Raw genomic sequence first — 26,628 nt, 5'->3', positions numbered from 1 at the left:
TTTTTTTTTTTTTTTTTTTTTTTGGTACTGCGGATTGAACTCAGGACTTTGCACTTACAAGGCGGGTGTGGTACCACTGAGCTAAATCCCTGGTCCCTGGCCAGTCCTTTCTTGACATGGACACCTGTGGCCATAATAAAGGAGTCTGCATGAAGCTCTTGGGAGATTCCCCAAGGGGACCTCCAATCCTAGTCTCATTTAAAGCCTGGAATCCAGAAACTTAGCTCTGAGGACACAGAGCGCGGAAGGGAAGCCTGTGGCCCCAGAGCAGGCTGAGGCTGGCTGGAAAATGGGCATGCATTCCTTCTTTCTTTCCTTTTTTGTTAAGTTAAAGCTTTGATGGGGAAAACAATGCTGCTGGGGAACAAGAGGGTCTGTTTTAACCCAAGTGTGTGAGCTTTGACAATAAAGTTATAGGAAGCCAAATCTAAACATAGAGAAAGTAGAACAGAAAAATTGGAGAGACAGAAACTAAAACAGGTAGAAGAGGTGGATTCTGCTCCATGGTTTTGGTCCAGGGCTCTAGGGTTCCTAATGTTTTCAGCAAGAAGAAAATAACTGTAATGAAATTTAATGAGACCCTTTGACACCAAGGAAGCCATAGTGCAGGCCCGCCTTCCACCACACCTGTAATCTATGTCTTGCAAAAGAACATTTCTGAGGAAAGCCATCCTCCCAAGCACGGTTGGCCCATCTTGCTGCTCTGGGACTGGCACACAGGTTGCTAATCCTTGTAAAACCAGCTGAAGGACCATTTCTCCCCCTGAGAATTTTCTTTTGCTCTTTGCTAATTTTGGCTACTTTAGCTGTGTTGTTTCTCTTCCATTAAGTAAATACTCTCAAGTTGATATGCTAAATATTCCTTTGAGAATAGCAGAGGTTTAATAAGTGAGTGTAAGTGGAACAGCACATGGCACATTCCTGACAGCTTTGCCAATATCGTTTCCACTCCTCCAGAGGCAAGCGAAGGCAGAAGGGAGGGCAGGCACTGGTGTACCCATTCCACAGATAGCAAAGGGAGGCTCAGAGGAGGCAAGGGCTGACGAAAGGTGCAGCTCATTGGTAGGACACATGTTTAGCCTGTGCAAGGCCCGGATTCAATCTAGTGTGTGTGCGTGTGTGCATGTCTGTCACATACACACAGAGTCCACGCATCCTCAAGTTTAGTCCACTATTCTGCTCTCAGCATGGCTTTCTTTCCTTTCCATTAGGATAATGAATGTGAGAAAAATCAAAAGACTGATTTAGTATTCTTTAGGGTCATACAGTTAAAAAAAAAAGAAGTATTTGCACTGTGTCCATGCCGTTCACAAGATGTGACCCTGAGGTAAATAATGGCATCTTTAAACACCTATTTTTGAAAGCGGGAAATAACGACAATTAGTTTGTAGGACTGTGGGAACAAGACAGCCAAGTGTGTAGGAGAGGCAGTGAGGCTCGTGTCGCTCTGCGTTTGAAGGAGGCGGTGGTTCCTCTGTCCTAGGGTGTCCTCAGCAGCTCCAAGGAGCTGCCCTGTGCTGTGACGCAGCTGTCATCGAACTCTGGGTGTCCCCAGGAACCTGGGGCATCTTCCTTGTACCCCTTGGCGGGGGGCATCTGAAATGTGCCCACTGGGTAAGTTCCTGACCTGAGCAGACCCTGGCTCCACGGTAAACCACTTTGTGGTGCTGGACCAATACTAAGGTGGCTGATGCACTGCAGTTTGCCTAGAACTCCTGGTTTCAGCATTGCAAGCCCTGGGCCCTGGAAATCCCCTCATCCTGGGCAAAACAGGACAGCTGGTGAGCCTGTCAATCACAGAGACTGCAATAATAAGACAAAGCCAGCTTCTTAAGAGGTGTGCACTCCTTACTAGCAGACAAAGCCAAGTCTCAGCCACTGTGACCACAAATTCAGTGGTTCTCAAGGTGTGGCCCCCAAGCCCACCCCGCAGCATCATCTGCAAAGTTGTTAGAATAACAAATGGGGTCTGGCCACACCCCATGAGTCAAGAGCCCTGGAGTGTGGCCCAGGAGTTAGGGTGACCCTGAGGCTGGCTCAGGTTTAGATGGAGGCATGTGAAGCAGGAGTAGAAGTCAGCGCAGGGGCCAAGTAGAATGGAAGATACAGTTTACAGACAACTTCTCCCCTTCCCCATTATCCATGCTTGTATTTTGGATTGCTCCAAAACCGGGAAATTAACACCACTTCCGGCTCTCTTATTTCCTGGGATCCTGATACGAATGATTTGGTGATTATCAAGTACAAAGCATCTCCAGAGCCTTGCACATTGACAGAAAAGACATCACGTGGAATACACCCTCTGTGGACACATCTGAATGCTGGTTATTCATGTGCTTGGAAAGAAGAGTGGGGAGGGTCTCTCCCAGCCTGCCCACCAGAGCCTGGCTTCCTCTCTGAGCTGGCCTGGTGGGGCCAGGCTGCAGTAATAAAGCCTCTTGGGAGGTGAAAGCCCTGGCAAACGCAGCCTATCTTGGTTGGCGTGCACTTGAACCCTGTGTATTTACACTGTGTATTTTTTTTAAATTGAGTTTATTGGAATATTTAAGGTGTACAGTACAATTACGTTCATTATTGGGATCTTGTAACTTTACATGACAGGTCTTGGTTCTCATTATCTTCCCCTTGTCCGTGCCCTCCCTTCGCCCCCTAACACTGTGTATTTACACCAGAGGTACCTGTGCAAAGTCACTGGCAATGAGGCCTGGAATGGATGGGGACAACCTGTGAAGCCTGAAGTGGATCCTTTTAAATAATGCAAGCTTGGTTTCCCTACACTGCCAGAGTACACACTGAGGGCAGGGTGGCTGTAGAGGCTGCGTGGCGGCACTCTGGGCCTGGTTTCCTTTTTTTTGGTGTGGGTACATATTTCTTCAGAAAGGAGAAGATGAATAAGTTCCTCCTTAGGACCACGAATGCTTTCTTTTCACCTGGCAAAATGGAAATTCCACAAGCATCTGAATAGGCAGTGCCACTGGGATTCAGGGTGCGCTGAAAAAGAACTCCCCACCTACATTTTCACACAGACTGAATAGGTAGCTTGGAGCTTTAACAAATCTCATAAACAGGCATACTCTGGAGGCTCCAGCTGTCCTCTGGGCAGGATCAGAGTGCACCTTGGCATGGGGTTCCTCGGAGCAGTAGGTGTTGACCTCCAGGAGACTGAGCGGTAGCCTGCTGGGCTGCAGTGGGCCAAGGCAGCATCACAGGAGCTGGGAAACCTTGCCTGCCAGGCTAGCAACCGCTGCAAACACAGACGCTTAAACAACAAGGTTTACCCTCCTGTGGTGGTGTGACAGGGTCAGCTTTGCCCGGCTCCGGGGAGAATCAGCTCCTTTGTACTCCCCAGCTTCCGGAGGTGCCTGCTTCACTGTCCCTTCCTTAGGCCACTCGGACTCCTGCTCACACCTCTGACTCTGGACTCTCCTGGCTTCCTTGGAAAAGGACCCAGGATTATAGCAGTGTCCCCTGATCCACAGGAAGCCAACTCCAAGACCCCCCGCGGCACCCGGCACCAAGGGACTGTACTGAGCCTACGTGTACTATGATGTAATTTAACTTACAGATTAGGCACGGTAAGAGGACACCAGAAGTAACAGTGATACAGTAGAGCAATTATAGCAACACACTACACTGAAAGTTATCTGTGAGCTCTATTTCTGCAATTTACTATCTTAGGACCATGGGTAACAAGCCTTGGAAAGTGAAACTGTGGCTAAGGGACTCCTACAAGGTCAGGGTCTGCCTGGATGTTCACCTCGAGCCCCTCTACCACCCACTTCTCTTTCCAGGCCCAGGTTGGGCTGTACCACAGGTCATGTGGGCTTTCGTAAATGCCCTGTAAAAGTCAGGTGTCTCTGCATCCTTTTCTATGGCAAGGCCCCCAAATGTATGAGCTGCCACAAGAACTGGAGCTACTACCACTTACTCATTTTGTCCACCTATTTAAAGCCCTCAGGGGGAACTGCTGTTTAATTTGAAACACCTTGTAGTTAATACTATGGCAGAAATATCAAGTTGTGTAGAAGTGCGGGAGGTGATGAATTTCTTCAAAGAAAAGTTTTGATGTTCCTTCTTTATCTGTATAAGATAATTTATTGTTTAAAATGAATACTTTAAAATAACTATTGTTTAGATAAATATTAAAATATTTACTTCTCATTTTGTTATCAGTGATTTCTTTGGAAGGTTTTATTTTGGTCTTGAATTGTGTCATGATGCTCACTGGAAGGAGTTCTTTGCCTTCCATTTCCATATACTAGTCACAAAGGGAATCAGAAGCAAAGGGACTCTTGAGGTCCTGCTCAGATGGAGCCCGTCAGTACGGTGTAAGCAGGGTGGTGAGCTGTGAGGCCTTGTGAGCTGGTTTGCAGCCCTTCAGCTCCTGGTCACTGAACATTGGAGCGGTGCAGGAAGGTTTCCACAGCAGAGTTTGAGGGTTAGTGGATAGCTAAAGAAACGAAGGCGGGCTGAGTATCAGGGCTGGAGGGGAAGCACAGTATCTCAGGATGGCACCCACTTCTGCTGCCCTGTGGCCTTGAGCTCTTTTGTCTGTCGAGGGCACCATAGGATGACCCCAGCATCAGGCCCCAATGGGCTACTGTGCAGCCTCACCCGGCACGGCGACACCATGCTGAGCAATGGTCCCTGGGGCACACACAGCAGGAGCCCCCCCAGGTCCTGCTCTGGAAATCTAACACCCTGACTGTACTCTAAAGATAACTGAGGAGAAGCAGTGGGTCAAAGAGGAGGGTCAGGCGGAACTCATCGTACTCAGAGTGTGAAACCCAGCTGGGCTGGGCCCGCACTGGGTACAGAGGGGGCTCATGGGGCCGCACCTCAGCAGCTTCCGGCCATGAGGCCATGAGTGGTATCACCAGGACTCCCCTCCCCAGCTCTGTCATTCCTCTGCGGACTGCTGTCCTGCCACCTCTCCTCCCTCTCCCTGCTGCATACACCCTTCTCTCCCAAGTGGGGTGGTCCACAATGACCCATCTGACCCTGATTCTCCACATCAGCTGGATTTATTATTTAAAAGCGCAGGTTGCTAACTCTCATCCATGAGTATGCACTGTTGCTTCCCATAGAAAATGAGACCATAACATTAAGTGAAAGGTATCAGATACAAGCCTAAATATCACATGGTTTCTTTTATTTAAGAAACCTGAATTATAAATGAAGACTCAAATAAAAGTAGACAGCAGGAAGTAAGGAGACAGATCTTTCTCAAATGGGAAGGGGATCGAGAGATGGCTGGAGGAGAAAGGGAAGAAGAGGCACTGAGATGTGTTCTGTACCTGAGCCAGCTCCACACGAGGACTGCAAATGCTGTGAGCCGCAGACCCGGACCAGTAAGGAGAAAGGTCCCCAGAACGGTCTTGCTGGGTCAGAGGGAGAGGGAGTGTGCAGCTTCTCTGGGTACTGCGCAGACTCCCTTCCTTGGGGATGACACTGTTTTACATTTCCAGCTGTAAAACATAAGGGCGTCTATTTTTCCACAGCCTCATCACAGATCATATTGTTCAATATTTGGAATTTTGCCCATATGTTTAAGAGATTTTGGTTTTCTTCTTCTGTGAACTGTAGTCCTTGACCACTTTTCTACAGGTATTTTCATAATCTTCTCTATGAATTCCACACCTATAAAGGATAGTAATATTTTATAGATGGTTTCAGTCGCAAATCTTCACACAACTCCCCAGTGTGTACTTTTCTTTTAATTTTGCTAATGTAAATTTTAAAATTTTATGTGATGAAATATAAGCCTTTTTCCCTTATTACAACTGGATCTTAATGCATGGGTAGGGGGACAATCACTGATGTTTTTACCTAAAAGATGAGATGCAAACAACAGGATCACTGTCTTGCAGCCCCTTGATTTCATGACCCTTTTCAGCATGTTCATGAGCCTGCTGACACAGTTCTAGAGCAGGAGAGTGCCAGAGTCTGACAGAGTCATCTATGAAGCTTGCATCTAAAGACAAGTCTTAGTTTCAAAGGCTGTGTATTCTCATTTTTGAAAAATGAATACCTTGGTCTAGGATCACAGAATTAAAAATAAATATTACTTCTTTTATATTAGGTCATCAAATCTTAGATTCCCTACAGCAAAGGTCTTGCTATTTTAAAATTCTATATATATTACTTTTATGGTGCTGGGATCAAACTTATGGCCTTGTGAGTTCTAGGGAATCCCTCTACCATCAAGCCACACCCTCAGGCCTAAATAAATTTATATATAAGTAAATCTCTTGGGCTGGGGATTTAGCTCAGTGGTTCCACCGCCTGCCTTGCAAGCAGAAGGATCCAAGTTCAATCCCCGGTACCAAAAAACAAAACAAAAATAAGGAAATCTCTTCATTCCATACCACTCTAAATGTGTCTTTCATTTCTGGAAGCTTAGAGCAAATTCCTTAGAACTAATTATTCTTGTTTATTGATGACAGATGAGATAAATAATTTTATTTGGAGCAAAACATGTGCTACTTGAAAGAGGAGTGGATATCTCCAAGTTGCTGAAAGCTGGTTCACTGTGGCTGGGTGATGTCAGGTGTCCCAGCTTTGGGCTGGTTGTGAGGAGCTCCTCCAGAGGGAAATGTGGCTCTCTGGTATCACCAACTTGGGGCCAGACAGAGCTGGAGAAAGGTGCCACAATGCCACATGGCCAAAGCTGGCTGCTTTCCGAGCAGGGCCTGGCACGATTGTCAACTGGTGAATGTGCAGCTCAGTCCTGCCTGCTGGAGAAGTAAAGACACCAAGAGTGGCAGGGGCTGGAGGAAGATGCGTGGTCTTGCAGTAAGAGCCAGGCTAAAGACACAATCAGCTGGTGCCAGAGCCAGGACTTAAATATGAAAGCAGTTCTGCTCTTTCACCTCAAATCAGATTGACTAGAAATACCCTCTGCCCACCCAAGAGCTTACTGTGCCACATCCTCTCCTACCAGCACCAAACCTGGCGGTGTTTTAAATTTCACCAAGTGGAATGGGAGAGCAGTCAGGGGTAGAAAGAGCTCTAGGCCAGGCAAAGCTGGATGTTGTAGAATCCTGTCCTTAGAGAAGATGTAGGCTCCACTGAGAGGAGCCACAGCCGGCTGCTTTTGACACTCTCTGGCCCTTGCCAGTTACCGTGGCGTCAACCACATGTGGCTCAAGGTGGTGCCCATAGGGGTGCATGCTGGGAGGCTTTAGGAGCTTGTGGAGGAGGGTTCTGTAGGTTCACAGGCTGAGCTTTTAAGGCCTAAGCACTCAGGGCTGCAGAGCTCTGAAGTGCAGAGAACCACTCCACTGCCTGTCCTGCCTTTGACCTGAACCTCAGTCTGGGGACTGCTTCCCTATGACAGATAACTTTGTTTCTGTGACAACTCTGCTCCAATAGATGCTGAGAAGGGAGGTCAACTGTGTTGACTTATGACTGGGTTTTTGTGTTCCAGATCACTATCCAGGGAGGATTTCCTAATGTAGCTGGAGTACAGCCCATGTATGCAAAGGGAGCTGAAGTGCTGAGCAATGCATGCCTGGAGATAGGGCTGCAACCATGCACTTGGGTGAGGAAGCGGGATCTGTCTGAAGCATAGTGAGCTTCGTGTATGCAGCTGGGTTCCTTCGGTCCCTGAGAAACAACATGAGAAACAGCAGGCCTTGTGTCCATGCAGGCACAGGCACTGGGGAGAACTAAGCCACACAGGGGTTTGTTCACCTTCTTTCCTCCCTCTCCTTCCTGGCCTCCCTCCTTCTGCCTCTCTCTTTTCCCTCTGGGAGAGCAGATGTCTTACCGGATAGTTTGTAAATATTCTTCAGGCAGGCAGTTCCTGCCTGAGTTCACCTCTCTTATCTCTAGTTCCACCCGAGAGTGATAACACAACATATCCAAACATGTCTTGTCATTCCAGAGTCGAGTCTACCCCAGGTAGACAGACTTTGACTCTAACCAAAGTTTAAGAAGTTGCTTAGTAGACTGCTTCTTTTGGACTGGTTGAAAGTCCATTCAAAACAGTCTGTGGGCTGGGACAGTAGCTCATTGGTAGAGCATGTGCTTAGCATGCAGAGGCCCTGGATTCAATCCCCAACCTCACCAAAACTCTTCTGCATCCATTCAGAGACAGTGCTTCTTCCCTGGAGGGTGGCATGCTGATCCCTGTCCCTGATGGCCCACTAGCCCCTGTGTGAGGTTTCTGCTCCAAACCACCAGGCACACAGTGCCAGGAGAGAAGCCAGGTCTGGCCATATCTGAGAATGCCAACACACAGGCCTGGCTCGCACAGAGCTCAAGGTGGTGAGGGTGCCTTTCTCGTGCACTGCTGTCCACTCTGTCCCTTCCATGAATTGTTGTTTAGACCACGTTCAGGAGATGAAGCCATTCCATTTATCTTTTCCCTTTTTAGTAAAAGTGAGCTTCAGAACATGGCCCCCATGAGCCATCTGTGGTTTCTGAGCACCCACGCCAGCTGATTTCATGAGGATCCTGCCCCACTGCTCCTGCCATTTGTCTGCCACAATGATGGGACACCATGGAGGACTCAATGGCAAGGCGAGGCAAGACGTGGCTCTGGACTCTAGAAATTACTTTTTTTTTTCCTGAGAGACAAGATCAACGCTGCAGAAACAATTTGTCAATGATACAAGGTTGTCTGCAGAATGGAGTGGACTGATGCTGGCTGCAGATATAAGGACACCCCGAGGAGAAGGAGCACAGAAGATGCAGGGGGAAGGAGCTGCCCTGCTTGGTGCAGTGTGCCTCACCAACCTGGATGCTGAGAACTCTGAAGGCTGGTGTAGTCTGAACTTCTTGGGTCAGGCAATAATAGGGAGCCACTGCAGGTGGCTGCACGGCTGTGAGGAGGGAAGGTCAGCACCATCCTCATCAGGATGGTGAGGAGGGAGGAGGATGGAGGCAGCATGACTAATCAGAAAGGAACTTCAGGGAAGAGGACACCTGGACACAGAACAGGAGGGCAGAACTACCCACCTCATGACGTCACGGAGAAGATGGCAGGCGCCAGTGCCCAGGAAGTGCTGAGCACAGTGGCGCAAAGCAACAGGCGCTCAGTGAACGTGGCCTGAAAAACTCTGATAGGAGTCAGTACTTCCCAGAGCAAGAAAAGAAGTGAGCAAACAGGAAGTGTGCCCACACACCTGCACAGAACTGGCTCTGACCACAACACCATGTATCCGTGTTCAGGAAATGTGGATCACACACTTGTTCTGCCCTACAAGAACCTTTAGAAAAGGTCATGAAGTGGCATCTAACAATAATCATAGCTAAAATGCTGGACAAAGCCCTTACAGGGGTTTCCTACACATGCAGCTCAAAATCCATGTACAAGGAGATGCTGGTTCTATAGAGAATTATTAAATATCACAAAGGACAAAGTGGTGAACACCCAAATTCAATCCCATCACACATCAAGTAAAGCATCGGGAACACAAATAGAAAAAACCAAAAACCCAAAGCCAAACGCATCCCTACACCTACAGAGTGAAAGATACATAGTGCAGATAGGCATGTCTGAGTCACTGTGCATGTGTCTGGGAGCCTTTGATGCCGAGGGGCCGTGGTCTGCAGAGACCTGGGGCCTGGGCAGCCCAAGGAGGTGGACAAACACCTGCCCTGGCCTACAGGAATAGTCCCAGGCCACACTCATCCTAGCGCTCCCTGGCAGTGCCCCCTTTCCTCTCAGGGTCTGGATGGTAAACACTGGTCACCTAACCCTCATTTCTCCACGCCCCAGCAGTATGCCTGAGGCAAGCATCCCTTCAGCAAAAGCAAAAATTCACATTCGATGATGAAAAGGGCACTTCAGCCTCCCTTTGTGGCCACATAGGTTATGAGAGCAACTGGGGTTCCCCCTGGGCTCTCTGGACCTCAGAGTCATGTGGAAGGGGTTGTGGACATCATGGCAAAATAAGTCCAAGTGTTTCAGGGATAGAAAGGCGACCTGGGCTGCTCCTGGGAGCTTCCCAGCATCTGCAGGGGAAGCATCAGTAACTCTGAGGCCGGAAGGGGAGAGTCTGAGAGAAGGAGGACAGGAATGACAGCGACGGTGAAGTCCTGGGAGGCTGCAGGCACCTGGTCACCCAGGGTTTGTGCCAGCCTAACAGGAGGTGGCTGGCGCAGAGAGGATCGTGGAGGGCTCAGCAGCAAGAGCAGGGCTGGATGGGTGGGGGTCCTAGCAGCATGGGCTGGGGGAGCCCAGGAAGCTGGGGGAGAGCTCATGTCAGAGGCTGAGGCAGGAGTTACCTTTGAGGTGCTCAGGGAAGCGGGCAAGCTCGAGGGTTAGGCAGAGGTATAGTGCACAGGAGAGGGGGAGGCGAGGGAAGCACCCAGGCTTGGCTGTCTACTTGTTGGAACCCGAAGCCTGTGGAAAACCCTACTCTCTCACCTTACGCTTTGCTTTATTCTAACTGGCAAGAACAATGCTGAGGTCTAGAGGGGTTTCTTTCTTTCTTTCTCATTCTTTTTATTTCGAAGTCATGTGTGCTCATCAGAGGACACTGGGACAGTACAGAACAGTAGCAGGGAGCCCCTCACAGCCTCATCCAACCCCATTAGTGCTGCCTCAGCAGCAGGGATGTCGGAAGCCATGCCTGACTTCAGTCCTCCCCGTTCTTCCTGCCTGCATGCCTTGGATAACACTGCTTGTGTCTGTTTGCACTCCTTTTCTCCATGACATCTCACTCGGGGATTTTCGGGAGTACTCTGTAGTGTGCATGAGAGGCCAGCTTGGAGCTCGGTGCCCCGTTATCCCCACAGCTGGGCGCTGTGCTGTCGAGCAGATCTCGACTCGGAAATTATTTCAAGGCAAACCTCACGCCAAATCTTTACGGAAGGGAAGGGAGTATTTGGCATCTCTTGCTGGATCCTAGCTTGTAACTTTCCAAATTCTCTTGCCATCAACTGAACTGGGCATGGAAATGTTTATAACTGGTGGTTTGTGGATAACAGACTAGTATTTTAGCAGTTAAGTGGATCTCAAGTTTCAGTGCCTCTCAAATGTTGTTTACTCAAAATTTCAATATTATTATTGGTTGGGAATAGAAGGAATTAAAATTACATCTCCATTGTGCCCACCAGAACCACGTCTCTGCTAACAAGACTTTTTATGTGACTTTAAGAAAGTGAAATCAAATCATAAGGTTTCGAGGTCAAAATATGGGCTGAAAAGATTCTAATTTTAAAAAATATTTATTTGTCCATCCCTCGTGTACTGCTTACAAATCCTGCTTGCTCTCCTGGAAGGCTTTGGTGATAGAATGAACTGCACGTGGCTGACGGAAGGAGCATGAGCTCAGTGTCCTCTTGGACCTTCGGCTCTTACATTGCAGCCTGTGGCCCACAGCAATGTCTGGGGAAGGCGTTAGGAGGAGGGGCCGTGAGGCTCTGCCCCCAGGAGAGCCCTTCCCAGACTGACCACACAAGCTGGGGACAGAGGCTCTGCCAGCCTCCTGTCCTGCTCCAACCCCTCTTCCCGACAGACACATGTTATTAGTGTCCAAATTTGGAACTTGGAACATGCACTTGCATAGAAAATCATTTTAAACATGGTAAGGTGGTGCCGTGAGATGGTTTTATCAGTATTTTAGATACATTATTGGGAAAATAATTTTTTGCTGGCAGTGCTGGGCCCCAGTGTCATTGAAAATATGCTTTCTGGGAGCAAAATGTTTTCAGATACCGTATCTGTTAATGCAGGAAAGACTTCTCAAAATAGCCTGCACCCTTCCTATTGACGTGGATAATTTAGTGTTCTTAAACATTTTCTGGAATATAGTAAGGTATAAGTAAGTGATAGAAGAATACATTCCTGGACTTCAGGGCAGAGGGAGGAAACACTCAGAGGCACCAAGCGGGAAGTAGGCTCATCCACACCTCTAGGGATGGGAAGCCACAGAGAAAGAGCCGTTTGTGCACTGTTCACAGAAGAATGAGCATGTGAAACACAACATGGCATCCTCAGATGTCTCAGAGGTACGAAGGAAAACAACTCAGAGGCCATAACTTCTCTGACACTTGAAGCGTTGCTCTTGGGCTAGGCAGCATTCCCTGAAAGCGGCGATGCATGTGAGAAGAAGCCCAGGGCGGAAGAGGGGTGGGGAGCTGAGGGGTGGGCCTGCAGTCAGGGTGCCCCTGGGGGCACAGGTGGGCCTCTGTGGAGTGAAAGAGGAAGATAACAGTGCAGCTTACGTCTGAGGACAAGGTCAGGGACATCTGAAGTGGGAAAGCAGGTACGGATTTTCTCAAACTGTGCCTGACATAAACTCATTCGCGGTGCTGGGATCCAATGCAGGGCCTGAGTGCTAGGCGAGCACTGTTCATGGAGCTCTAGACTTCCTGGGACAGTAGACCCCTGTGTATTCCAAGGGTCCCCAGGGCACCTTCAGAGAGGTCCCTGCTTGCTGGGTGGGCCTGGGCCCTGGCCACACTCTCTGGAGCACTGCTGCTAGAACAAGAGAGTGTCAGTGGGGACTGCGTCTCCCAGACAGGTTTTCCTCTAAACATAAACCCGACACAGCTGTGCCGTCACACACTGAGTAGACAAAGAGCCACCGCTGGGCTCAGACCTTTCCCTCTCCCAGGAAGCCCAGGCTCCTCGCTCGGTGGCACTCTGAGCTCCATGCCCAATCTGCCGGGTGGGCTCAGGGGGCAGGGTTCCATCCCCTGCATGCAGCCCAGAGCTGGGTCACAGTGTCAGGCATCAAGGAAGCACGGACACAGCCAGGCTGCACTGAGAAAGGCAGAGGAGATGTGCGTGCAGGGAATCTGCGTGCCTGACGCCTGCCTTCTCGAGCTACCGCCCAGGGGTCTAGCTACAGGATGCTGACAACGGCTCACCCTGGGGGCCATGGAGCATAAGGCAAAGGTTCTCGGTGACCCAGAGGGATGGAGGAGTGGCCTGGAAACTGGCTGTGCCACCCAGAGTAACCTTAGGTGAGCCACTTGGCCCTTTGTAGCCCAGTTTCCTCACTGAGATGAAGACACTGAAATCACACTCCCCAGGCAGGTGGAGGAAGTGACAGTGGGGCTCTGTGCTGCAGCAGTCATGACAGGAACAGCAGGAAAGACGGCACATGTGTGGGATGGCAGCTCGGCCGCCAGCATGTCTACTGCCTGTCCCCAGGCCCAGAGGTGTTTGGAGCTGCTTACTGCACAGACAAAGAAAAGCGAGCAGGGGGCACAGGCCCAGGATGGCAATGGCCTGCTTGCTTCAGAAAGAGGAGAAGAGGGGAGCTCACTGAGCATCACCACCTTAATCAGGATGCAGGACCAGGACTGATTGAGGTTTCATAATAGGATCCTGAAGTTTGGGAAGTGAGATGAAGTCATCTCTCAATGATCCTAGCCTTCAGGCTGTGACCCTCTCATTCAATTGTGGCAGAGGCCCTAGAGTAGACAGCTCGCACCTTGCGCAGAGGCCCTGGCTTCAGCACAGACTTATTGCTGGAAATGGTCAGTAAAAAAGTTCCTATGTATATAAAAGGCTAACATAAGCCACAACTGGAACAAGCATACCTCACGCAAATGACTTCAGGTCTTAAAAGATTGTTTTTATTCAGCCTGTGCCCCTGAAGTCAGAGCCTAGCTGTAGCTGGACATGTCCCAAGAATCACCACTTGTCAACACCACTCCTGCACACGGGGTGTTCACCTCAGCTCTGCCTGTCAGGCTGCCGGTGTCTCTGAAAGCTCCGCTTCCCATTCCCATCCCAGTGGGCTGCGAGGCACTCATACGTGTGTTCCTGTGGAAACAGTGGACCTATCTGCCACCAACTTGGCAAAGAAAAGTGCTCTTGCTTATTGATCAGGTGCCTGACAGGGCGTGCTGGGCCCCATTCTCTTCCACGCACAGCTGTAGCAGCACCGGATTTTCAAATGCTCAGAGGCCACCTGCGCTGTACCTGGCAGAGGTGAACCTGGGCCTGGCCTCAGGTCCAATGGAGCTGCCGCCCACAGAGGACTCTTTGGGACCATAAGTGGCGTCACCTCCACGCAGCCAAAGGTCATGTCTGCACAGACTCTCGGCCAAGTCAGTCCTGAGTTCCTCAGGTGCGGCTCCTCTGGACTGGAGGCCCCTCTGAGTGGAAGCACAAACTCTGCCTCGGTTCCCTTTCACTGGTCAGTGATCTAGCGACAGATCCAGTTGAGGGTGGTGTGCAATGCCCTCCCTGGTGCGCGGCTCAACTGCAGCCGAAGTGGGGTTGATGACCATCATCAGGAGGAGCCCAAATGAAAACGAGCGTTTAGCAGACAAGACTGTGAACTCCCAGTGGGTCAGACATGGAGCTGCAGTTTGGTTTTCTCAGCGTGGATGACTGGAAAGGAATGAGTACTCCCTACAATTACACACACAAGGTTACATTCTGAGCATTCTCACCCTGGACAGATCGGCTTTTATCTGATGCTCAGTGAGGTTAACGAAACTGAGAAGGTCAGGGATAACAACTGTCAGCATCACTTCCTGACTGTGCACTAGAACCTCAGATGCCCCAGCAGAGGGTCTTGCACGCCGAAACCACTGCCCAGCTGGGTGGAGGATGAGAGGAGAACTGTGTTTTAACAGCCTTTGGCTGAGGCAGAGGCACCAGTCATGAGAAGCACAGCCTAGGCAGTAACCCTTAGCAAATATGGCTATGCCTCTGCTTGTGGTGGCGGTTCTGCTGGGGAAATGGGGCTTGGGCATGTCCTGGGAATGCTTAGGGAACACTGGCCACACATCCAGCACAGCTCTGGTTTTGTAGTCAAAAGGAAGCGTGGATGGGAAGTCAGTGGAGAACCCATTTTGCTGCGGTCTGTCCTGAGGCTGTGGTCCCCTGGTCCCCTCTGCATCTTTCCACAAGCAAGTTCAGGTCTGGTCTCCAAACCACTCAGCTAACCTTGGTGTCATTTTTTCTGCCTCTGAGGCCCCACTCAACTTGGGACACTTGTCAGTCAGTCTGCAGCATGGATGGAAGTTCCTGCTGGCCACTAGGATGAGCAGGGTGAAAGGATGGGTTTTTGGGCATAGTAGTTGCCACCATGGGCATTTGGGGCTGCTGCGTGTGACGTGCTGGGGAACTGGCGTCTGTCTGCCAGAGGCTTTGATGCAGTCACCAGCAGAATCCGCCCCACCTGAGCCTGAGCTAATGCTTGACACATTTCCTCTCCTTGTATTCCAGGCTGTGACTCCTCTCTAATCCTCTTCAACACTTGGGCACAGACTCTGAGATCAAGAGAGAAAACTGCAGGAGATTAGAGGTTTGGGGCTTTCCAGAAGATACAGAAGATGCTGGATAATCCAGTCAGAGGAATCCGGACTCCTTTGAGGAGTTCTTTTCTTGATAGCAATCACATCGGTTTGCAATAATACGCTATCGTTAATCACAAGATCTCAACACATTTCACAAACACTAATTTAACCTCCCACTGCTGTGTGAAGGTCAGTGTAATCACCTCCATTAGAGGTTGGGCAAACCGAGATGATGTATGAAGTGGAAGATGCAGATAGCCAGATGGAGAACTTTCAAATGCTGCCTTTCTATCTTAGCCTTTAATTATTTTGACCAAAATGTTTTCTCTTGTTTCCTTCAGATGAATAAACTAATATTACCATCAATGGTTTATATAAGTAACAGTAAGGAAAAAACCATATTCCTAACATATCCCTTCCAGCAAGGTTGGGGTGCAAAATGTCACTTATATGGACAGAAGATGCAGAAGAACAGTGACTTACCATCAACTCATGTCTTAAAACATGCCCATACCTTACTCTGAAGTCTCTGATGTTGCCCACAAACTATGAGGGTTTCAGGGATAAAGTTCAACTGCCTTGAAAAATTATACAGATGGAGAATAGGAAAAAAAAATCAAAATTCCTAAAAAAAGCAACACCATGAAAAACAAAAAAGGAAAGGAGACTGCTGCTGGTAAGTAAGCAGTGAGTTGTGAAGTGTGGGCTTCAAGAGAGGCAGGAACAGAACACTAGAAACATTATTTGTCTGGGGGAGGCTGACAGGTGATGTGATCAGAAAGTATGACAAATATCCTTCATGAACAGGGCCCGGACGGACCGGCTTCTGCAGTGGTAAGCTGGAGGCACGGCCTTTGAGTTTATGTTGATCCAAAGTGGAGACTCTGAACAAAGTCCCCAAGAACCTTGTTGCTGACGTGGGACTGATGAGCAGGAAGAAGTACGACAGACCCACGGTGGGTGCTCTCAAGGGACAAGCAACTCGTGCTGCTTGTGTTTGGCCAGGTAGACCCACACCACAGTGAGAGAGCGCTAGCCCAACACAGAGTGCTACAGAAAGCCACACTAAACCTTTCCCTAGACACTGCCCTCCCTATGGCGCAGACTGTCCTTGCTCTCCAGTGGATTCCAGTGTGTATTATCTTTTCACCTCTTGGGATCCCTCGGTGGTTGCTCAGTGCCCATGTGACAACTGGGCACAAGCTTTGGCTGCTCCCAGCGCCCACCTCCCACCCACCCACGTTGGGATCCGTGCTGGGCTGTTTTTTCATCTGCTCCTCCCTGTGGCTGCCTCCTACAGCCTTGCTTGCTGCTGAAAGAGGAGACAATGCATTGGCATCAGCAGCCATCCCACCTTGTGGGCAAGTGGGAGGTGCTGATGCATGGAGATACTATTTCACCTCACCACGGGAAGAACAGGTTTGGACCAACGGACCTGCCCGCCCTCCCCCACTCACACAGCAGTGCCGGCTGCATCTGCGGAAGGGCCGCATATCCCAGTCTGGCAGCACGGAGCACAGGAACCTGAGGGAAAACCAGCAACTATTTTCATCCATGCTCTATCTTCTTTTCCACAGGTCCCTGGAGTCCCCACCTCTTCAGGCCCTTGCTGTAAGCTAACAGTTTTTAGCAAGAGAGCCATACTCATTCAGGCTGTTCATTTCTCTTCATGTGGGAAATAGATGAAAGAAAACGATATTTTAGGTGCCTGTTTTGGAGCACAAATCGAAAGCCTATTCCAGTGCACTTGACTGAATTTCTCACCAAAATGGAGGCGAACAGACGAAGACATCACAGGCTTACTTAGGAACATACCACACACCCAAAACTGATATCAGAAGTTAAAATGTTTTTCTAAATGATTACCACCTGTCTTATATAATAATATATTTAAAATTTCACACTATTTTAACACAGAAGGAAAATAGTGAAAACCACAAGTGAGGAAAGGAAGTGCCAACCTGCCATTAGGTCTCTGGTAGACTTTGGCTCCACAGGGAAACAGTACCAATAAGAGCCACTCAGCCTGATGCTTATTCCTCACATTTTCACTAAGAAAGCTTTAGAGATAGAAGAGCAGAGGAGCATGGGTGGTGAGGCCAGACGTGTGTGTGTGTGTGTGTGTGTGTGTGTGTGTGTGTCTGTCTGTCTGTCAGGCTGGACACACACAGTCCAGAATGGGTACAAGGAAGATGGCAGCTGGCCAGCAGTGGGAAGTCTCAGGGTCAGGGATGAGAGCCGGAGAAGCCTCTTTTTGGTGGGTGGATCTTCTTCAAATCTGGAATGCCCTGTGTGTATGTGGTGTTACTGGTACAGTCTCCCAAGACTACAGCACTGTCATGGCTACCTCTGTGAGGAGGAGCCAGGAACCAACAGCTCTGCTGTGTCCAGAGTTGTGTCCCAGGTGGGCGGGGCATGTTAAAGAGGACGCTGCAGGACAGAGGTGGGGAAACAGATTCCGGGACACCAAGAGTGTTAGGAAAGACGAAGATGGGACTGTGAGCAAAAACAAAGAGATAACTGAGAGGAAGACAATGAAAGAACCAGGGCTACATAGAGATAAAAAGGCTACAGAGATTTAAAGATAAATGGAATAAAAAATTTAAGTGCTGGATGTACACACATAAGCTGTGGATGAATCTTAACACACATCTTGCCACAGAATCTCAAATAAAAAGAAAAAGAGGAAAGCTATTATTTTCATATTTTGTCCATTTAGGAACACAGTTTAGTATGTGGGTTTGAGTAACTGTGGTTGCTGCAGAGCTGGTTGGACACAGGAGCACGGTTCTTTGGTTATGTGTACACACATGCCAAGTGCCAGGCGTGACACAAGGCCGTCACACAACATGCTCCCCGAGGTCCTGGTGGAAGGGGCATTACAGTGTAATGCAGCAGGTGCGGGGAGGGGCAGGCAAGGACTCACTCTGCCTGGAGAGCGCTGCCTTGAGCCCAGGAACTCTCCTACCTCTGCCACTGTCCATGGAGAGAGTGGGAAGGTACTTCCTGAAAAGTTACCGTGGAAACACAGAAGTCAGGAGGGGTGAGTGGCTGTAGAGTTTACAGAAGTCTGAAAGTCAGAAGAGAAACTGTTGAGATGTATGCCTTTAAACGTGTACAGCAAAGCAATAAGATCCATTTACATTACCACTATATTTTCTTCTTAAACTAAAATGGACTCAGAAACAAATACATCTTATTGACTTGCAGTAGAGAAAACACGACATATTTCCAAAGTTCTGCCAACTGGGTCCCTAACATCAAACTCAGTTAACTTAAGGAAACAGATCAGAGAACATCTTGTGGAGGGCAGGTACTAAAAGACAGTTAGTGGGATCAGAAAGAAGACCAATTATGTGGAGTTGAAGGAGCTACACCGCAGGTTTTAAGACTCAGGATCCCAAGAGAATGGAGAAAAGAAGGAAAATGTAGAAAAATAAAAACAGAGCGGAGGAGAAGATAAAAATGAAAGGGAGCAGCTCAGTGTCTGAGCAGACAGGCAGGAGGTGCAGAGCACAGTGCGTGCTCTGGGCCGCCTGACACCTGACAAGGCATGTGAGAGGGAGCTGGAGAAGGGCCATGCCCTCTTTTCTCGGGGTCCCAGGCAGAGCCCATAAAGTCATTGTCTTTCATCTCCGTTATGCTTCTGGATTATTCTCATGCCACCTCCTGCCAAATGGAAAACACCCTTTCTCCCTGTATGTCTTCCAAATTGATCTCTCCCCACGCCCAGCACAGATCTTATAAAAACCCCATTCCAGCTGGGCAGAGTGGGGCACACCTATAATCGAAGCTTTCTAGGAGGCTGAGGCAGGAAAGCTGCAAGTTTGAGCCCAGCCTGGGCAACTCAGCAAGACCTTGTCTCAAAGTAAAAAATAAAAAAATGAAAAGCAGCCAGGGAAGTAGCTCAGTAGAAAGGCCTCGTGTTCAAGACACTGTACCTATTCTAAAACTCCCTTTCTTCAGCGAGCCCATGCCATCTGTCTGCGTGGGGTCTGTCAGGCTTCAGGATGATCTGTCCTCAGTGTGTGCATAGCGGGGGAGTTCCTTAGTGTGTAGGTTACAGAACTCTCAATGAACAATAAGCCAGAGTCTTTGGCTTTCTCCTCTTCAAGGAGATTAACAAGGGGCTTGTTGAATAATAGAAAGCACCATGGTCTAGTAATGGTTCATAGTGATTAATTTGCAAGTCTCTGCCATAGAAGACCTCAGTCCCCGGAGCATCCAGAAGAAACTTAGCTCTGTCAACACCTTGATTTCAGCCCAGTGGAGTCCAATTCAGACCTCAGCCCTTCAGAACTGTAAGATGACAAATCTTACAGCTTGTGATGATTTGCTACAGTAGCAACAGGAAACAACACAGGTTTTAGCCCATAGCAGTGCCACCTGATTGGCTAGGTGCAGCAAGTACAAACATAGGTTTTTGCAGGAAGATTGCTGAGTGACAATCGAAGGAGTGGCTGGCAGGTAAATAAGCAGGTTGGGCTCAAAGTCTTCTCCTTGGTGGCTACATTCTCACCTGCTGGAAACACTGAGGGTCTAGAAGCAGCCACAGACTGGCTGGATCCCAGGGCCTCACACAGCACCTAGGAACTCACAGGTTGGGCAGAATCAAAGACAGAATCACCTGCCTTTCACCTCAGTCATCATTTCTATCACTGGGTCAAGAAAGAAGCTGAGCGCTGCCAGTATCAAGGAGCAAGTAATTTTTCTGCATGAAGTTGTGTAGGTACAGAACAAACTAAATATTTAATAAAAGAAAATATCAGGGATTAGAGAGCCCAAAGTATCCTTTCAGAAGCTGTCTCTTAATAACTAATAATTTCATGGTATTAAATGATGGTGCTAATTAATAATGAGGATGGTAATAAAATGATTTTATGTAGCACAAAGTAGCTTATAATATCATAAGCCCTTTCATCTTTTAAGAATTTTAAAATGCTTTGCAACTTGACTTCTAGGATTCACGCATCACTGCAGACAGGGTCTCTGCTCAGTTCTGGGACTCCTGTGGCCTGCACTGAGACTCTGTGAGTGCCTGCCGGGGAGTGGAGACCTCGGGTGCGGGGGAGCCTGAGGCCAAGAATGATTATCCAGGATGGGAGACGTTTAGTTCAGCTCTACAGCTCCAGGATATGAGTGCTGAGCCTCTGAATTCTGAACTCACTTTTTCAAATGTGTTTCTCAGATCTCGCTCCTGGAATTCGGGTCCGCTGGCCTTGCTGAACTCCCTTGTGCACACTCCTTTCCCCTGCCCTGCCCAGCAGGATCCTTCTGGGGAGCCCATCTCCCGGCTCAGCCCTTGCATCTCACATGTTTGGCACTGGTCCTGGCCTCTTTTCTCTCCTTGGGGCCCACACCTCCGCCTGCCTCCTTGGTGTTGCTCTACTGATGTTCCTCAGAGCCCCGCACCTCCTCTTGCAAATCCCTTATTCTCTGACCTGGGTTCCTCCCTCATGGTCTCCCCACCTTTGCCGATCAGCCTTCAGTCCTGCCTCTCCCTGAGGTGCCACAGCAGCTCCCTCACTCTGCTCCTTCACTGCCCATGTCCTGAGAGCTGCGCTCCATGTGCCCTGCAGCGTCACAGCTGCCCCATCCTCGGCTCAGAGCCACTGTCAGAAAAGGACCTCACCTCTGCCACCTCCTTATTTCACAGCATTACAGTGGTTATTAGTGTCCAGGGAAGGGATTCAATAAAATTCTTTCTGAACTGGATCTCAGACCTCAATCACATAAGATTATTACTTTTATATACTGATATGTTTCCAAGAAGTGGAAGGCAAATCAAAATGATATTTCAATGTACATGATAAAGGCATATTGGAAGCGTTCCTGGAATGACGACTAAAATCTTTTTTTTTTGTTTTTTTTGTTTTTGGTACCGGGGATTGAACTCCGGTCCTTGCACTTGCAAGGCAGGCCACCGAACTGCTGAGCTAAATCCCCAGCCCCGACGACTAAAATCTTGAGAACTGTTTTGTACCTGTACATCACCTACTCGTTTTTTAGTGTACACATTACTATTCCAGGTTTTCAGGAAGCAGGACACATCTGGCCTGTCCAAGAAATGAGCAGTTTAATCCAGCATTACAAAATGCCAAATTAGATTATGCTACCAAGGACAGTTCCTGTCCTTGACTGGTAGTGTTCAATAGTTTTTGGGATGCCATGCATGTTGAACATCACTGTCAATAGGGGGCCAGACCAAAGTGACCCAGGCAGGGGTGAGACCACCAAGTTTGGAGCCGGACAACCCAGGAGCCAGGCGGGCTCTCAACTTTGGTAACAGATGCAACAAGGAATGGAGAAACCACCCTGGCACGAGCCGAGGCCGTGAGGAGTGAGCCCGGAGGAGGCTCCCAAGGCAAGAGCAGAGTGGCGCCCGGAGATATGCATGAGCTACTTCTTAACAGATCCAGCGCCCTCCAGGTCAAGGAAAGAATGTGCAGGGGAGAAATACAGTTTGGTGCAAAGAATTCACTTCATTGGGAGAATGAAGCAGACTAGGGAGAAGGAAGGAGCCCACGGTCAGTATTCTCCACGAGTCTCTATGAACAGAGAAGTGTGAGTCACAGCTATCGTAGAAAGTAAATGTGGCCTGACAGAACAGAAGGGTACTGTTGATCTGTGAAACAAAATAAAAATTTAAAAATCTAGCAAGCGAGCATTTAAACATTTCAGAATATTGGCTAGGATGAAAAGAAAACCAGAAGAGGTAACAGTGCCTGTGACGAGTGGATGTCTGGGTGCCCAGGTCGGAGGTAGTTCAGGAAGATGCGGACTCGACCTGTTGCAGATGCTAAAACGAATTTCTAAGGTGATGGGAATCAGTTTGTAAAAGTTAAGAGGTCAGTTAACTCTATGATGATAAATAAGGATAGACACTATCTGCACAGTTTATTGGCAAAATACAGATTCTATGGGAATCGTGTATTGGCGCAAGTAATGAATGTGTCTACGTTAAGGATACCAAGCAATCTTACAAATTCAAAAAGCATTCAAGGGAAAGTACACAGCTAGGTATATAGATTTCTGAGTATTCAATAACATAATTCTATTCTCAACCTGACCATCAGAGAAGAACCACCAAAGAAAAAAGTGGGAGGAAGCTGAGGGAACTGTAACCAGCACACAATTGTTATTTCATTAGATAAGAAATGCTCCCCAGGGGGACAGTGACTGAGGAAGGCTCCCAGGCTCCTAGAGGATGGCATCTGCCCCCAGGGGTTAGGAGGGGAGCCTATGAAGTAGGGAAAATGGGAATATCTGAGAATCAACTGGAGGGATTGAAACTTAAATCTCCCGTGGTTAAGTCCAAGGAAGGAAAAGGGCAGGAAAGGCCAATGTGATTAAGGAAGGATATAAAGATTAGTATGAGGAGCCTAAGAGGGAGGCTTAAAATATCTAAACAGTGATTTAGAGATATAAACTATTTATAAAACACAAGTCGTCAGAAGTCCAGAGAATAATTACCCCAGAGGAAGCGTCACAGCTGAGCCTTGTAGACAGTGCTCCATACCATGTGGTCTCAGCCGTGAAGGGGCCTTCAGGACGCTCTCCAGCTTCTCCTCGCAGGGGCCCCGGGTGCCTGAAGGAAGCCAGGCCTATACCCCTCATCTGCTCTCTGCAGCCCCTGACCCCGGCTCCCACCAGTGGGAGCAAGGATCAAAGAGCAGGCACAGGCGAGGGAGGATGGGGGCCCCGGGGTTAGAGGATCAGGCTGGGGAAGGGTTTCTACCAAGGTTGCTGCAGATGCAGGGACAGAGGGATGGAAGTGCGGAAGGTGGTGAGGACAGCTATGGGAGAGCAGGGGGACAGTTTGGGGACAAAGGCCAGCCTGCGGAACATATCCAGGGCTTTTTACCCCAAAACAGACGCAGAGGAGGAAGCCCTAGGTGGTATTTACACAAGTCCTCTGATGACAGATAGGATTCCTAAGACCCTGAAAGTGTTACCTATCGTTATTTTAAACAGGGATAGGCAATGAAACAAGCAATTATAGGCCATTTAACTTAGCATCACTTACAGAAAAATATTAGGAAAAGTTTTGGGGGGCCAGGAGGAGACAGCATAAGATAATCTGATTAGAAACAGGCCACACATTTTCACTAGAGGAAGGTATGTTCATTAGCTTGTTGGACTTTGAAATCACTGCTGTCTTTGTTCTAGATTTTAATCTATGATTTTATATAATATTTATAAAAAGGAATAAATATAAGGTATTTAAGTAAATAAAACTAAATTACATCTAGGACATCATGGGAAGGAAAATGAATGTTAAAGAAAAATGATATAGGAAGAAAAAAGCTCAGTATTAGCTAACCAAGTTTAAGCCATTTTTCATGAAAGTTCTCCATTTGTGAGCCTGTCCCTGACCCCATTTCCTAAAGTCCTCTATAGAAAAAAGGATTTTTTTGTTAGTTTCAATAAAAAACAAGTCTTTGTTTTTCCTTACAGTAGATTGATCATTTGATGTGGTTAAATATTTGGTATATGAGGATGAATATCTTTATTAATCCCTCCTTTGTGAATTTTCCAAGTTAATATTTCTCAAAAAAAAGACATGTTTGTGGTTATTTTAAATTAAGTAACAAGCCAATATCGATTCCTCCATATTTACATGATATTTCTGTGCCACGGAAATAGCCACTGAACCTTCAGAATGAGACTCCAAAGGACGAAACGGACACAGAACAAGCACAGCAAAGTTAAGTACAAAGTAATGTTTGCTAGAAGCCTTGGTTACCCTTTACGGTCTACTTTAACTAGTCAGTCCATATAGTTCACTAATGATGTCATCCTGCTTTTCCAAAGATTTCATATTCCAGGAACCAATGTCCCTACACAGCTACAACTTCTACCAGGGCAGGGACTGTGTCTTCCCTGTGCATCATTAGAGTCCCAGAGTCCACCAGTGTTTGGTAAATACTTAATGAGTGAAAAAATACATAAGGAACAGCAATAATACTGGCTATTTACTGTTTGCCAGACACTGTAGAATTGACTTCCATTCATCTCCCAATAATTCTTTGAAAGAAGTCCTAGTATTAGTCTTATTTTTCAAAATGAGGAAAATAGAGGCACTGAGATTTTAAGTAACTTGCCTAAGGTCACACAGTTAGTCACTGGCAGGTTTCAAACTCAGGCAGTCTTGCCCCAGGGTTCACGTTTAAACACAATACTATTTCCTCTCCAGAAATGAATGTACTGTGCAATAAAACTCTGTGGCAACATACAAATACAGAGAAAACTACACACAAGTCATCAGTTGGTTTATGTTTTCTTCCCTAGTGCTGGGGGTGGAGCCCAGGCTGTGCACATGCTAGGCAATCTCCCTTCCACTGAGCTGCACCCCAGCCCAGGGTAGGAGTGTTAAGCAGCTTAGAACTCAAAGTATTAATACCGGCATCATCAGATACTGGAATTCTGTGGCAACGGGTAATTTAAAGTGTGATTTCCAAGATCCAACTTTCTGTAGCAGCAAAACCTCCTGAACAGTTAAAGGAGCCCACAGGCTCATTGGCAGCTGATTCAGCTGTAATTGCATGCTGGCCCTTGATCCAGAATAGGAACTTCTCACACTGGCACAGAAGCCAGATTTAAGGTTCTGTGGTGGCTACACGAACAAGGAAAATAATTAGCAGCACACAGGAAATTTTGCTCTATGCGAAGTCACTGGGGCTTCTTCTTCTGGATTAGTCCTGCCTCAGTAGAGGAAAGGGCGTTGGTTAAGACTAGGCTGAAGCTTACTCAAAAAACAGCATAAAGCTCTACTTCCTGCCAGCCTTGCTTTAGGATATCAGTGCTCTGAGACCCCAGATGCCCTTGTTATTCTTTATTTTTTCCAAGTTTTCTTTATGTCATTTTCTTCTATCAGTCATTCTGGAATCCTCTGACTTTTTGTGGGGTGCTGGGGCTAGCACCTGGGGTCGTGAGCAAAGGCAAGTGCTCTAGCACTCAGCTACACTCCTCACCCTACTTCATCCTGTGGGCTGCAAGTGTCCCGTGTACTGAAGATGCTGGGGGATGGAGGGCCACAGCTGAGCAGGAGAGCAGACTCACAGCATCCCAGGGGAAGGGGTGCAGTGCGGACTGATGCTAATGGTGAAGGCTGTGGGCAAGAGGTGGGTGTCTTGGCTCTGCCCTACTGTGCCAGCTGGAGAACCTCAGAGATGCACAGAGCAATTCAGGACTCACGTGGAAGGACCGAGATGCTGCTGGGAAGCCTCCATTCTGGCTACCTTTCAACTGGAAGAACCTGGTCACCCCTGAGGCAACTGCACCAAAGGCTAGTGAGAATGGTCCAAGTCTAAGGAGGCCTTGGAGTTCTGCGGGATGAGGTTAAAGGTTGGCCTCACTGCAACAGGGAGGCGAGGCCAGTGGAATACTGAGTTGAAGTGGAGTGAACAAATGTAATGCAGTCCCAGGCCTGGGAAGATGACATGCAGCTTGAGATCCACAAGCAGGTAGTAAGGGATCTCAGGGGAGAACTAGATGGGAGGAAAAATGAAGCAGGCCTATGAAATCAGACACCACTCTATGTTCAAATAATGCTGGTGTCAACAGAGCTGCAGAACAGGTATGATGACAGCATTTGAATGAACAAAAGAAATGGGCAGGGAGTCAGGAAAGGGGGTCGACTGGGATTCAAGAGCAGTCTTGTCAGTCTGAGGGTCCTTTTCCTGTTCAACAAATTCTTTTGTTCTGTGCCTTATCAATCCCACACCTTGCCTAAGTAAGAATGACAGACAAGCCATTCTTAACGACTTCCTAGCTTTTGAAACTATTTTAAGGCCTAGGACGAGAGAAAGCCACATTTAAGCTGTTGTGTGAACTTGGGTTTCGGGTGGCTTCGCAAAGTTTCCATCCCAAGATGACTACTGCTTTGTGAAGAGAGATGGGTTTGCCTTGTGATGGTGCTGGGTTCCAGAATGACTCCCCGTGGAACCTCCAAAGGACAGGGAAAGCAGGCAGTGCTCTACACTGGCTGTCCTTGTGGGGTCAGCACCGGTGGACTGGTATCTTCCTCCCCCAGGGACAGGGCACATCCTCTCCTAGGCACACCCACTCTCCATTAGCAGAGGGAACAATAGCTGGCTGTGTCAGAGCCGGCCACGCCCTGTGTGGACAATGAGCCTGTATGGCCCTCTCCCTGCCCAGTGACTTCCTTTGCCTTGAGTTCCTTCTGTGCTGAGAGTCTAGCAGGCACCGGCACAGCTTGGTCGGGTTTGAAACCTCTTAGAAGGTGGCTAATGATGGTATACTCACAATATATTCACTGTGGGTGTCTCTTCACTGGGGCTTTCCTAATCTTTGGAAGGTTGTATAACATATAGGAATTTGGTTCAAAACAGAGAAAACAGGTTTAGAAGGCTCTTGTTCTCACAGTTAATGTGCACTTCAGGAGGC

The 26,628-nt window shown here is 48.2% G+C and overlaps 1 protein-coding gene across 1 annotated transcript in view; it reads right to left on the bottom strand.

Moving 5' to 3' along the window:
- Positions 1 to 26,628, bottom strand: part of Gmds (GDP-mannose 4,6-dehydratase) — a 520,891-nt gene that overhangs the window by 123,484 nt on the left and 370,779 nt on the right. The gene's annotated exons all lie outside the window — the stretch shown is intronic.

The sequence above is a fragment of the Fukomys damarensis genome, unplaced genomic scaffold, assembly GCF_012274545.1.
Source record: "Fukomys damarensis isolate Sample0158 unplaced genomic scaffold, DMR_v1.0_HiC HiC_scaffold_10, whole genome shotgun sequence".
Classification (NCBI taxonomy): domain Eukaryota; kingdom Metazoa; phylum Chordata; class Mammalia; order Rodentia; family Bathyergidae; genus Fukomys; species Fukomys damarensis.
Note: the sequence above shows the minus strand (reverse complement) of the source record. Positions and strands in the feature narration are given on the sequence as shown.